Source organism: Erythrolamprus reginae, chromosome Z, assembly GCF_031021105.1.
Source record: "Erythrolamprus reginae isolate rEryReg1 chromosome Z, rEryReg1.hap1, whole genome shotgun sequence".
Classification (NCBI taxonomy): domain Eukaryota; kingdom Metazoa; phylum Chordata; class Lepidosauria; order Squamata; family Dipsadidae; genus Erythrolamprus; species Erythrolamprus reginae.
Window position 1 is genome coordinate 115,198,709 of NC_091963.1, and position 13,658 is coordinate 115,212,366.

A 13,658-nucleotide genomic window follows, 5' to 3' on the forward strand; every position below is an offset into this window, starting at 1 on the left:
ATCTTTTCTTTTATGTGCACTGAGAACACATGAACCAAAGACAAATTCCTTGTGTGTCCAATATCACACTTGGCCAATAAAGAATTCTGTTCAGTTCTGTTCTGTTCTATTCTAAAAATATGGCAAATATGTTTTATCCTAAGTTATTGCTTTACAAAGGAAGGGGGTGAATACTTAACTGTAGGGCATCCAATACACAATATAGCAAATAGTCAATAAGCAAAAACAGGCCACGGAATATATATTAAGAATGTGAGGGTGAGAACATGATATATAAAACAGAGGATTCCTCTTTACAAAGAAGCTCATAACAGAAGTAGCTAGTTGCTGGGCTTGGGCTTGGGAGGAGAAGGGAGGAGAAGAGTAAAACCAGAGGTCAGAATTAACTTAGTGTTGGCTGAACGATTTCTTGCACAAATAAAAAGAAAGAAAACCAACTTCAACTTCATGCAGTAATTACAAAAATGGTTATAACACAATGTCCAATGAATGAGTGGTCTATAATTGGCTATAATTGATACATATCAATTATATTTGTAATAGACAGACATGCAAATGATATACAGTATAAGCAAACAGCACGGAGAGGGGCGGCATACAAATCCAATAAATAAATAAATTTACATATGAAAATGATGAATGTAAACCATATTTTTATGACTAAAACATTACACAAACACAACCTACAAATTAAAAGCTAATAAAATGAAATCAAAGATTTATTACAGATCAGAGGCCTAAATAAAAAAAACCCATAGCCATTCTCTTAAGGGGAATACCTTCAGAACCAATGAAAAGGTGTGTGCTTTACAGAGGCCACACTTGGAATACTGCATTCAGTTTTGGTCGCCCTGATGCAAAAAGGATGTTGAGACTCTAGAAAAAGTGCAGAGAAGAGCAACAAAGATGATTTGGGGACTGGAGGCTAAAACATGTGAAGAACGATTGCAGGAACTGGGCAGTGAATGAAAAGAAGGACTAGGGGAGACATGATAGCAGTGTTCCAGTATCTCAGGGGTTGCCACAAAGAAGAAGTCAACCTATTCTCCAAAGCACCTGAGGGTAGAACAAGAGGCAATGGATGAAAGCTGAATAATGAGTGAAGTAACTTGGAACTAAGGAAAAATTTCCTGACAGTTAGAACAATTAAGCTGTTGGAGCATGTTGTGAATGCTCCAACACTGGAAGTTTTTAAGAAGATGTTGGATAACCATCTGTCTGAAATAGTGTAGGGTCTCCTGCCTAAGCAGGGAGTTGGACTAGAACAGTGTTTCCCAACCTTGGCAACTTGAAGATATCTAGACTTCAACTTCCAGAAATCCCCAGCCAGCATTTGCTGGCTGGGGAATTCTGGGAGTTGAAGTCCAAATATCTTCAAGTTGCCAAGGTTGGGAAACACTGGACTAGAAGACCTCCAGGGTCCCTACCAACTCTGTTGCTGTTGTTGTTGTTTGCCATTGAAACAGTCAGTCAGACATAATAGGATTCTTCCACATCGTATTCACATAAACTACAGCAGTGATGGTGAATCTTTTTTTGCTTAGGTGCCAAAAGTGTGTGTGTGTGTGTCTGCCCACACCAATAATGCAATATTCTCCCCCCTCGTGCATGCATGGACAACCCCCCCCCCCCCGGCACATGTGCACAGGTCTCACTGAAGCATATTGACTTTCAGTAGGTCAGTTGGGCCATTTTTTGCAATCCACAGGCTTTGCAGATTTTCCTAAAGCCTAGAGAGGGCAAAAACAGCACCCTTGCCCTCCAGAAAGCCAAAAATAAGCTGGACAGCGTGCACATGCATGCTGAAACTGATAATACCTCACATGCCCTCAGATAGAGTTCCTTGTGCCACCTGTGGCATATGTGCCATAGGTTTTCCATCATGGGACTACAGGCTTGGAAAAAAACATAGCCATTCAGATTGTGGGGAGTTTTATTTCTGCAACATCTGGTTTGCAGGGAAAATCACCATTTTCAATGAACACATAGGCAGCTTGCAGTTTGAGACCACATATAGATTCTAAGTCCTTTTCTTCATCCCTGGAGCCAGCATATCTACAGGTTACTGTCAAAGCAAGACAATGGGATTGAGGCATGGCCTTTTATATTTTTTACCTGCCACCCACATGATGTTGCCTATTCCTGCTTGAAGTGCTATATATCCATAGTTGCTGAAAATTGACTACATAGTTCCTGCCATATTGAGGAATGATGCCCATGAAAATTGAACAATAAAGTCTGAAATAAGCATCAGAGTGGTGCAGATTTATATGGTATAAGAATATGCTTTCAAGCCTACAGAAATGCTCAAGTAACATCTATCAACTCCTTAAAGCAAACAAGCTAGGTTGCTTAAGCAACCTGTATAGACAACTACTCCACAAATATTCATTTAATTTTTATCTTGCCTTTATTATTTTTACAAATAACTCAAGGCAGTGAACATGTTCAACACACATTCCTCCTGTTTTAGGGGGCAAGCAAACTCAGGTAATATGGTGATTGTGAATAATTTGAAAAGGAATATATATTTGCTCCATGTGTTTTTCTATAATATAATTTGATTTGTTTAGTTTTGGCTTCTATGTAAATTCAACCAAGGTATTTGGTAAAGCAAGATTTAATGTTGCATCACAGAATGCATCTATCATAACTCATGGTTTATTTATGATTTATTGAAGTTAGTCTACAATATACTAAAACATAACCATATTTACAAGCTATATGTTTCATATCACATCACACAATATATTAAAAATTAAAAATAACATTGATTTGTCTAATGTGTTCATTCGATCATGTTTTTTTTTCATAGCAAACCATCTTAGTTTATCATAATAAGTGAACTCATCTATTGGTTTTTGTTTTTTGTTTTGCTTTCCTCAGTGTGTATGTAATATCTTTGTGTAGGAGGTAAAAAACAGGAGATTTGAGCAGCTTTTGGTTTGGGAAGTTGCCTCCAAGAAAGTAAAAAATAGCTCCTGCAGGAAGCAGTTATTCTGGAAGGACATTTTGTTCTTTATTACTTTTTTAAATGTTAGGGTTTTTTTCCCCCTTCCTGTTTTCTTAACCTCTTGCTTTTTCAATCTGCCTCGTTGGCATTGCTCAAAATTAACAACGCATCGATCTATTTGCATTGCTGCAGCTAAATCTGGTACATTAGACGTTTGCCAGGATGCACCTGGTTTTAAAATATTTGTTCACAAATAAACATTTTCTTTAAGTAAGGATTTCCATTAAACAAAAGTTTATTGCAACAATGCCATCTTATGTTTCCTAGTGGCACTGGTTGATAATGGAGAGAAAAAAATTAATTTGAATATTTTTTTTTAAAAAAAACACTTTCAAATGTCCCGGAGTCTGATCTTTCTTTTTTATTCTATCTAGGAACTTTGGAGAGCTGCAAAATAATGGGATGCATTACCTTTCTTCTGCAGCTGACTGGATTCTCTTCCTTTTACATATTGCAGTGACATGATTCAATATGTGATTCTGTTAGAAAATGCTGGATACAACTGGTCAATCCCATGCATTCTGCATTGATTCTCCCATATGAAACATAAAATCCCAGTAAAACCCACTCCATTCTCCTTTTACCAAAAGTCTCCATAACTATCTGGTGTAGAGGTTAAGGTACCAGATTCTGAATTCTAGTCCTGCCTGAGTCATAAAGCCAGCTGGATGACTTGGGGCCAGTTCCCCTCTCTTAGCCCCAGGAAGAAGACAATGGCAAACGACTCAGCAAAATCTGGCCAAGAAAACTGCAGGGGCTAATTTAGGTAATTGACATGAGTCAACATTGACTTAAAGACAGAATATATATGATTGCATTATTTGGCCATTTAAGAAGAATGGGTTTGTTCTCAATGTATCAAGATAGGATGTTTCTGACAAGTTATTTCAATGATACCTGTTTGATACAGGATTGAATAATAGAAAAGTCACCTTGGGACATGGATGGGGTTTGGTAATGCTTAGGCAGATTCTTTGTTTAAAGAAATGGAACATTAAGAAGAAGGAGTTGCTGGATCTGGGGCAGTCTTCCTATTTTTAGGACTGATTTTCTCTTGGAAGTAGCCATAAGAAAGGGCAGAAACAGTGGAAAGTGGATTCAAAGGTTGGCTCAGGTACTATTACTGCAGATTTATATTGGGTGAAGGCGAACACACACATGTATATAATAGAGTCTGTATAGAGATTAATATTTCATCCTGCTTATTATAGTTAAAGACCCATAAATAAACTCTTCCATAGTACAGGGGGTGGACAAAAACATGGAAACACCTTGAAAAATCATCAAAATATCTTTTAATATGGTGTTGGTCCACCTTTTGCGGCAAATACAGCCTCAATTCTCTGATGTATTGATTCATACAAATTATGAATTGTTTCCAAAAGAATTTTAGCCCATTCTTTAATTAAAACACCCTCCAGTTCTTTTAGAGACGATGGTGGTGGAAATCGACTTCTTATTTGAATCTCTAAAATCGACCAAAAATGCTCAATAATGTTGAGGTCTTGTGATTGTGGTGGCCAGATGAGATGCTGAACTTCATTAGAATGTTCCTTGTGCCATTCTTTAACAATTCTTACTCTATGGATTGGTGAATGATCACCTTGAAAGATGGCATCCCCCTCTGGAAACAGTTCTTGAACCATAGGATGAATTTGGTCGGCCAAAAGTCCTAAATATTGATGGCTGTTAATTCTTCCATGAAGGGAAATCATTGGCCCGGCAGATTTCCAAGAAATAGTACCCCAGATCATCACTGAACCCCCACTATGTTTGACAGTTAGGAGAAGGCAGTCCGAATGAAATGATTCTTTTGGCTGTCTCCAAATGTAAACATGGCGGGAGGTCGGAAAAATGGTAAACAATGATTCGTCAGAGAAAATCACATTTTGCCACTGCTTGAGGGACCATTTCTGGTGGTTTCTAAACCACTCTAAATGCTTTGAAACATTTGTCTTTGAGAGAGAGGTTTTCTAATTGCAACTCTTCTGTGGAATCCAGATTTGTAAGCTCCCTTCGAACAGTTTTTTTTGAAAACTGGGTTCTGTACGTGTCTATTGAGCTCTGCAGTGATTTTAGGAGCTGTGGTCTTGCGATCCATTATGTATGGTTTGTATGAGATGTATGATTGTTTTTTATATTAAGGGTTTAAAATTGTTTTAACCATTGGATTTGTACTGTTTTGTTGTTGTGAGCTGCTCTGAGTCTCCGGAGAGGGGCGGTATACAAATCTAATAAATAATAATAAAATAATAACAATTATTAGAGTCCGACAAGTCTCTCTCAGACAACTTTGACTTTCGACCAGGCCTGTGCTTGGCTGAGGACGTTTTCCCTTCTCTTTCAAAAGCAGTCATTACTTTTGAGACATAACCTCTTGAAATGCCAAACATTTGGGCACTTTCTGTTACACTAGTGCCTGCCATTTGAGCACCAACAATTTGGCCTCTTTGAAAGTCTGAGAGGTTTGCCATTTCTAGAAGGTTATAACCAATTTCCTTAAATTTCTATTTTAAAAAAGGTAGTTTAAAAAAGCATATCAAATAACAGATTTTTTAAAAAGCATTAAAATATGTCATGTTTTGATTGATTTGAACATGTTCAAACATTATGATGCCAAAAAGTCAAGTGCTTCTATTTTTTTGTCCACCCCCTTGTAGGCTTCCTTCATTTCCATGGACCTCAGTCCTCAGAACTTTCCAAATAGCATGGTTATTGCACTTCTGGAAATACAGTGAACCCTCGATCATCGCGAGGGTTCCGTTCCAGGACCCCACGCGATGATCGATTTTTAGCGAAGTAGCGGTGCGGAAGTAAAAACACCATCTGCGCGTGCGCAGATGGTGTTTTTGCTTCCACTGCCGCCCGCCCTTCGCCCGCCCACCCCGTTGCTCGCGCCTGGGGTGCGCGCGCGCTTGGGGACTCCCTAGCTCCGCTTCCCAGCTGGGGAGCGGAGCTGGGATGTCCCCAAGCGCGCGCGCTTTCCCCAGCAACGCGCGCGCGGTGGGGACTCCCTAGATCCGCTTCCCAGCTGGGGAGCAGAGCTGGGATGTCCCCAAGCGCGCGCGCTTTCCCCAGCAACGCGCGCGCGGTGGGGACTCCCTAGATCCGCTTCCCAGCTGGGGAGCGGAGCTGGGATGTCCCCAAGCGCGCGCGCTTTCCCCAGCAACGCGCGCGCGGTGGGGACTCCCTAGATCCGCTTCCCAGCTGGGGAGCGGAGCTGGGATGTCCCCAAGCGAGCGGGCACCCAGGGAAGCCTCTGGGGGAAGGGGGAAGACCCAAGGAAGCCTCTGCCCGGCGGGGAAACTCCACCATCTACGCATGCGTGGAAGGGCACGCATGCGCAGATGGTGGAGTTTACTTCCGGGTTGAAAACTCGCGAAATAGCCCTTTCGCTATACTTGAGGACGCGAAACTCGAGGGTTCACTGTATTGCAAAATCAAAAACTTATAAATAAAGACTTGCAGAATTTGGATGAAACAATAAATCATGCTCCTGATTCTTTTGGGAAGAGGATGCAGAGATGTAAGCAGAGTTCTTTGGACTCCGAAATAAATTACTCAGAGGAGACATACTATTCTAATAATAGTAATTAGTTAAAGACCTAATGATTATATACAAGGGAGCAGGCCTATTTTAGTCTCCTAGTTTGAAAACACAAGCAACTCTTAGCAAGAAAGGGCAGGAAAAGGGACTTGGGACTCTATTTATGGCTGACGTGAGCATCAATAAGAAACATGGCTTAGTATTCTGGACTGCAAAAATCTCGATGACCACCAGATAGAAGCAGAGGGTTGGAGGGTTGTTCTAGTCATTATAACCTGAGGGTTTCTACTGCACTAATCTGCAGCCCCATTTCTACCAACGGTTCAGCCCCTTTGTGCTGCCCCAGGCAAATGCCTAGATTGCTTCAATGGGCATATAATTGGTTCTGCAGAAGACCATTAATTAATTTGAATTTCTTAAAAGATTAAAGATCAACTGATGTGCTACATGTGAAGGATTCTGGCAAATTTCCATCAGTGATTTACAATGTACTGCAATTTTATCTAACCAAGCTAAAAGTGTGTTTTATCAGTAAGGAAGAAATTCCAAGCACTTATGTTCTTTCTCATTCATAGGAGGATTGTGTCAGATGTTGTTTACGACTTATTATTCTATTAGCAGGTGGACCTGAAGAAAATTGGTTGCACACCAGCTTGTGCTTGAGGAGGATGAAATTCCAGCTTCGATTTGGAAAATATCTCTTTCATTAAATATAGTATATCTTATTGGGGGAAAGGACGTGAAAAATCAGCCAAGGCAACAGAAAACCTCCAAAATAATTAAGGAAATGAGATTTTGAAAAACACCATCTGAATAAGAATTATCTATCAATCTATCTATCTATCTATCTATCTATCTATCTATCTATCTATCTATCTATCTATCTATCTATCATCTCTATCTATCTATCTATCTATCTATCTATCTATCTATCTATCTATCTATCTATCTATCTATCTATCTATCTATCTATCTATCTATCTACCTATCATCTCTATCTATCTATCTATCTATCTATCTATCTATCTATCTATCTATCTACCTATCATCTCTATCTATCTATCTATCTATCTATCTATCTATCTATCTATCTATCTATCTATCTATCTATCTATCTATCTATCTATCTATCTATCTATCTATCTATCTATCTATCATCTCTATCTATCTATCTATCTATCTATCTATCTATCTATCTATCTATCTATCTATCTATCTATCTATCTATCTATCTATCTACCTATCATCTCTATCTATCTATCTATCTATCTATCTATCTATCTATCTATCTATCTATCTATCTATCTATCTATCTATCTATCTACCTACCTATCTATCATCTCTATCTATCTATCTATCTATCTATCTATCTATCTATCTATCTATCTATCTATCTACCTACCTACCTACCTACCTACCTACCTACCTATCATCTCTATCTATCTATCTATCTATCTATCTATCTATCTATCTATCTATCTATCTATCTATCTATCTATCTATCTATCTATCTATCTATCTATCTATCATCTCGATCTATCTATCTTTCTATCTATCTATCTATCTATCTATCTATCTATCTATCTATCTATCTATCATCTCTATCTATCTCTATCTATCTATCTATCTATCTATCTATCTATCATCTCTATCTATCTATCTATCTATCTATCTATCTTTCTATCTATCTATCATCTCTATCTATCTCTATCTATCTATCTATCTATCTATCATCTCTATCTATCTCTATCTATCTATCTATTTATCTATCTCTCTCTCTCTCTCTATCTATCTATCTATCTATCATCTCTATCTATCTATCTCTATCTATCTATCTATCTATCTATCTATCTATCTATCTATCTATCTATCATCTAGACTCGGAGCGGCTCACAACAAGAAAAACAGTACAAATCCATGAATTAAAACAATTTAAAACCCTCAATACAAAAACAATCATACATCTCATACAAACTATACATAAAACAAAACCGGTTCTGGGGAATCAATTTCCCCATGCCTGACGACAGAGGTGGGTTTTAAGGAGTTTGCGAAAGGCAAAGAGGGTGGAGGCAATCCTAATCTTTGGGGGGAGTTGATTCCAGAGGGTCGGGGCCGCCACAGAGAAGGCTCTTCTCCTGGGTCCTGCCAGACATTGTTTCGTCGACAGGACCCAGAGAAGGCCAACTCTGTGGGACCAAACCGGTCACTGGGATTCGTGCGGCAGAAGGCGGTCTTGGAGATATTCTGGTCCGATGCCATGAAGGGCTTTATAGGTCATAACCAACACTTTGAATTGTGCCCAGAAACTGATCGGCAACCAATGCAGACTGTGGAGTGTTGGTGTGACATGGGCATACCTAGGGAAGCCCATGATTGCTCTCGCAGCTGCATTCTGCACAATCTGAAGTTTCCGAACACTCTTCAGAGGTAGCTCCATGTAGAGAGCATTACAGTAGTTGAACCTCAAGGTGATGAGGGCATGAGTGACTGTGAGCAGTGACTCCCGGTCCAGGTAGGGCCGCAACTGGTGCACCAGGCGAACCTGGGCAAATGTCCCCCTCGACACAGCTGAAAGATGGTTCTCTAATGTGAGCTGTGGATCGAGGAGGATGCCCAAGTTGCGGACCCTCTGTGAGGGGGGTCAGTAATTCCCCCTCCAGGGTAATGGACGGACAGATGGAATTGTCCTTGGGAGGCAAAACCCACACCCACTCTGTCTTATAATTTAAAATAATATTTAAAATATTTTATATTTTATAATAAATACAAAACTTGTAATTTAAGTATACCTTAGTACCATGACTGTTTTATTGTTGCTGTTAGCCGCCCTGAGTCTCCGGAGAGGGGCGGCATACAAATCCAATGAATAAATAAATAAATAAATAAATAAATGATGGCGAACCTTTTTTCCCTCGGGTGCCAAAAGAGTGTATGTGCGCGCTATCACACATGCGCGAGTACCCACACCCATAATTCAATACCTGGGGTGGGTGAAAACAGCTTTCCCCACCCACTTTGGAAGCTGGAAATGGCCTGCTTCCCAACTTCTGGTGAGCCCAGTAGGCTCGTGTTTCTCCCTCCCCAGGCTCCAAAGACTTCCCTGGAACTGGAGGAGAGTAAAAAGGCCCTCCCCCATCCCACTCAGAGGCTCTCTGGAAGCCTAAAACACCCTCCCAGGGCCTCTGTGTGAGTCAAAAATCATTTGGCTGGCTCACACATGCACCTTGGAGCTGAGCTAGGGCAATGGCTCGCATGCCAGCAGATATGGTTCACATGGCACCTGTGGCACCCGTGCCATAGGTTCACCATCACTGCCTTAGTATGTGCAGCGTGCAACGAATCAGAAGATTTAAAGAGACAGCTGCCTTCGCTGTCTACCTATCCAGAAAAATGCCTTTGGATGGAGATCTGGATAGTCTGATGATCCCCCCCCCCCCGTGGGAATATTGGGCGCCAAGAAGATGCTGAGTTTTCAAGCAAGATATCCTCTGAGATACCTTGTTGGAGAATCTCCTTCAAGGGATAGAATCAAGATCATATGAAGTGTTACTACTGCTTTATAAGGCGTTAATAAGACCAAACTTGGAATACTGCATCCATTATGGTCACCACAATAGAAAAAAGATGAAGAGAGTCAGGAGTCTAAAGAAGATCAGCAAAGATGATAAGGGGCTGAAGGCTACAACATGTAAAGAATTGCAGGAATTGGGTATGCTTAGTCTAGTGAAAAGAAGGACTAGAAGTAACATAATAAATCTTTGAAGGGCTGCTACAAAGAGGAGGGAGTCAACTCATTTTACAAAGCATCATAAAACAAGACAAGAGGCAATGGATGAAAACTAATCAAGTAGGGAAGCAACTTAGAATGAAGGAAAAAAATTCCTGATAGAAAAATCAACTAGTGGAGTTGATTGCCTTGTCTTCAGAGAGTTTGGGTGCTCCATCACTGGAGGTGTTTTGAAAAGAAGGACCAGGGGAGACAGGATAGCAGTGTTCCAATATCTCAGGGGTTGCCACAAAGAAGAAGGAGTCAAATTTCCTGACAGTTAGAACAACTAATCAGTGGAACAGCTTGCCTCCAGAAGTTGTGAATGCTCCAACACTGGAGATTTTTAAGAAGATGTTGGATAATCTGTCTGAAGTAGTGTAGGGTTTTCTGCCTAAGCAGGGGGTTGGACTAGAGCAGTGTTTCTCAACCTTTTTTGAGCCGCGGCACCTTATTCACATTTTCAAAATCCTGGGGAACATTGAGGAGGGTGGTGGGGGGGGGCTAAAGAAAAGTTTGGACAAAAAAAATATCTCTCTTCCTCCCTTTTGCTCTATTTCTCTCTCCCTCCCTCTTTCTCTCTCTTCCTTCCTCCCTCTTTCTCTCTCTCTCCATCCCTCTTTCTTTCTCTCTTCCTTCCTTCCTCTCTTTTTTGCTCTCTTTCTCTCTCCCTCCTTCCCTCCCTCTATGTCTTTCTCCCTCCTTCCCCCCTCTCTTGCTCTCTCACTTGCTTTCTCTCTGTCTCTCTTGCTTTCTTTCTCTCTTTCTCTGTCTCTCTTACTATCACTTTCTTTCTCTCTCTCTCTGTCTCTCTTGCTATCTCTCTCTTTCAGAGGACATTTGTCGCCGCCCCTGCCAGGGAAGCTCCAGCTGGGTGGTGCGGTGCCAGTGCCTTCGACCTGGAGCTCCCGCTCGCAGCCGCCGCCCCCGGCTACTGTCTGAAGCCACTGCTGCCGGCACTCTCCCGCTGGGCCCCAAAGCTCATCTGCCACGAAGAAGGAAGGCGTGAAAAAGAATGAAGGCGTAAAGAATGAAGCTCAGCTTCCGGTCTCAGAAGCTGAGCTTCGCAGCATACCTGACCATGTCTTGCGGCACACTAGTGTGCCGCGGCACACTGGTTGAAAAACACTGGACTAGAGGACCTCCAAGAGGTTCCTTCCAACTCTGTTGTTGTTGTTGTTGTTGTTGTTGTTGTTGTTGTCATCGTTATTATTATTATTATTATTATTATTATTATTATTATTATTATTATTATAAGAGAATGTCTGAAATGGTGTAATCTCCTGCTTGAGCAGAGTTTGACTAACTCTTAAGTCAACTTAAAGGTCGCTCTTGTGATTGTTTAATGAATTTCTGTGATGTCACCCAAAGAAAATCTACTTTTACTCAATTTACCCAGGTTTGGGAATCACTCGCTTAGTTGAACTGAAGCAAGGAAAAGCTTATGTAAAGAGCCATTAACTTGGTATAATGCCCTCATACCATTCCACTGCAGTGTGTCATGTATAAGCAGTGATGGGCTACCAAAAATTTTACTAACACATTGTGAGCATGTCTTATGCATTTTCTTTCAACATCTTTCAGTGCCAATTGGGTGCTCTGGGGTTGAGCTCCATTTTCGCTAACCTACTTGGTCCCCCCCACACCGTCCGGTCAGTAGCCCACCCCTGTGTATAGGTTATTCTTAAAAAACTGATTGGAAAATTCATTAAGTACAAAATACTAAATCATTGCTGGATCATTGAGACGATCATTTGCTGTAAGTTTTCTCAACATTAATATTACGCTAATAGGATTTTTCCCAGTGCCCCAAGCCTACTATGTTCTGATATGAAGTTATTTTAAGGATATCTTAGGAAAATATGTCTTGAATTACCTCTTAAAACTCTGTCAATGTCCAAAAAAAGGATTTTATTTGCTTGCCTTTTCATTCTAGATTTTCTAAATATATATATATGTTTAAAAAATCCTAAAGTGTTCTCTTTTTTTCATTTTGAAGTTACTTTTCAACTGCTGCTCTTATTTTATTTAAAGAATTATTTATTTTTGGTTTTAATCTGCAACCATCTTTCAAAATCATATTACAAAAAAAATAAAATGGTACTACATATTTGATCATGAACTTTGAGTACTCAGGTTATGGGCTCCAATGGAATTATACAGTAGTAAAAATGTTGTTATTGAGGGATGAGAGGAAACTGGTATTTGAAATTTTCAAAAAAAAATATTTTTTTAAAAAAAGAAGTATGTTTGAACAAAATTGACTAAAAAATATGACTTCAGTAACCGAGTTGTCGAAGCGTGGAACTCATTACCGGACTCCATAGTGTCATCCCCAAACTCCCAACACTTTACCCTTAGATTATCTACAGTTGACCTATCCAGATTCCTAAGAGGTCAGTAAGGGGCGAGTACAAGTGCACTAGAGTGCCTTCCGTCCCCTGTCCTTTTGCTCTCCTATATCTCCTATACCTCTCTTCTATTCCTATATCTCTTCTTCTATTCTTTCATTGATATGTTTTATTACTATATCTTCTCTTCTATTATTTCTTAGATATATTTTACTATGAGTATCTCCTCTATAACCTTCATCATGTATTTTACTATGTAGATATATACCCACTAAAACCCTCATTGTGTATTGGACAAAATAAATAAATAAATAAATAAATAAATACATAAATACATAAATAAATAAATAAATAAATAAATAAATAAATTGAAGCAGCTGAGCAATAGTAGAAGGCACTATTAATGTGATTCTTAGACGACCTAACTGATAATAGATAAGAGGCTATTACACTTTGGTAATCAAACAAAGGAAGGCAAGATAGAAATTGTATACATGTATAAATAATACAGTACACTTACTAATGAATAGTGAACACACCTTGAGAGAGGACTTTGTGACACAGTACATATTCTGTGTGCACAATTATTAGGCAAGTTGTATTTTGAAGAATTAATTTTATTATTGAACAACCTCAGTGCTTTCTGTCAATCCAAAATGTTAATTAATTAATTAATTAATTGGATTTCTATGCCGCCCCTCTCCGAGGACTCGGAGAGGCTCCCAACATATAATAAACAATATACAATATCTTGAATCCAATTAATTAATTAAAAATCTGAAACTCCAAAAGAGCATAAAAAATAAATAAACCTCAAAGCTAAATATTTAAGAAAGTAAAAGTGAGGTTTTGGCTTTCTTTGGAGAATATCTATGTGTGCAACTATCAGTGTGCATAATTATTATGAAACTAAATGAAAATTTGCCCATCACACTCGTTTATTCACATTGGGATCACACACCCTAATACCTTAGCAAT

General features: G+C 39.5%; 1 protein-coding gene across 2 annotated transcripts in view; it reads left to right on the forward strand.

Annotated features, from left to right (window-relative positions):
* Positions 1-4,446, forward strand: part of KAT7 (lysine acetyltransferase 7) — a 49,215-nt gene extending 44,769 nt beyond the window's left edge. For both annotated transcript variants that reach the window (XR_011556958.1, XR_011556959.1), the window contains one exon: positions 3,388-4,446. The gene's annotated coding sequence lies outside the window, so the exon portion shown is untranslated. The remainder of the gene's footprint in view (positions 1-3,387) is intronic.
* Positions 4,447-13,658: the final 9,212 nt, after the last annotated feature.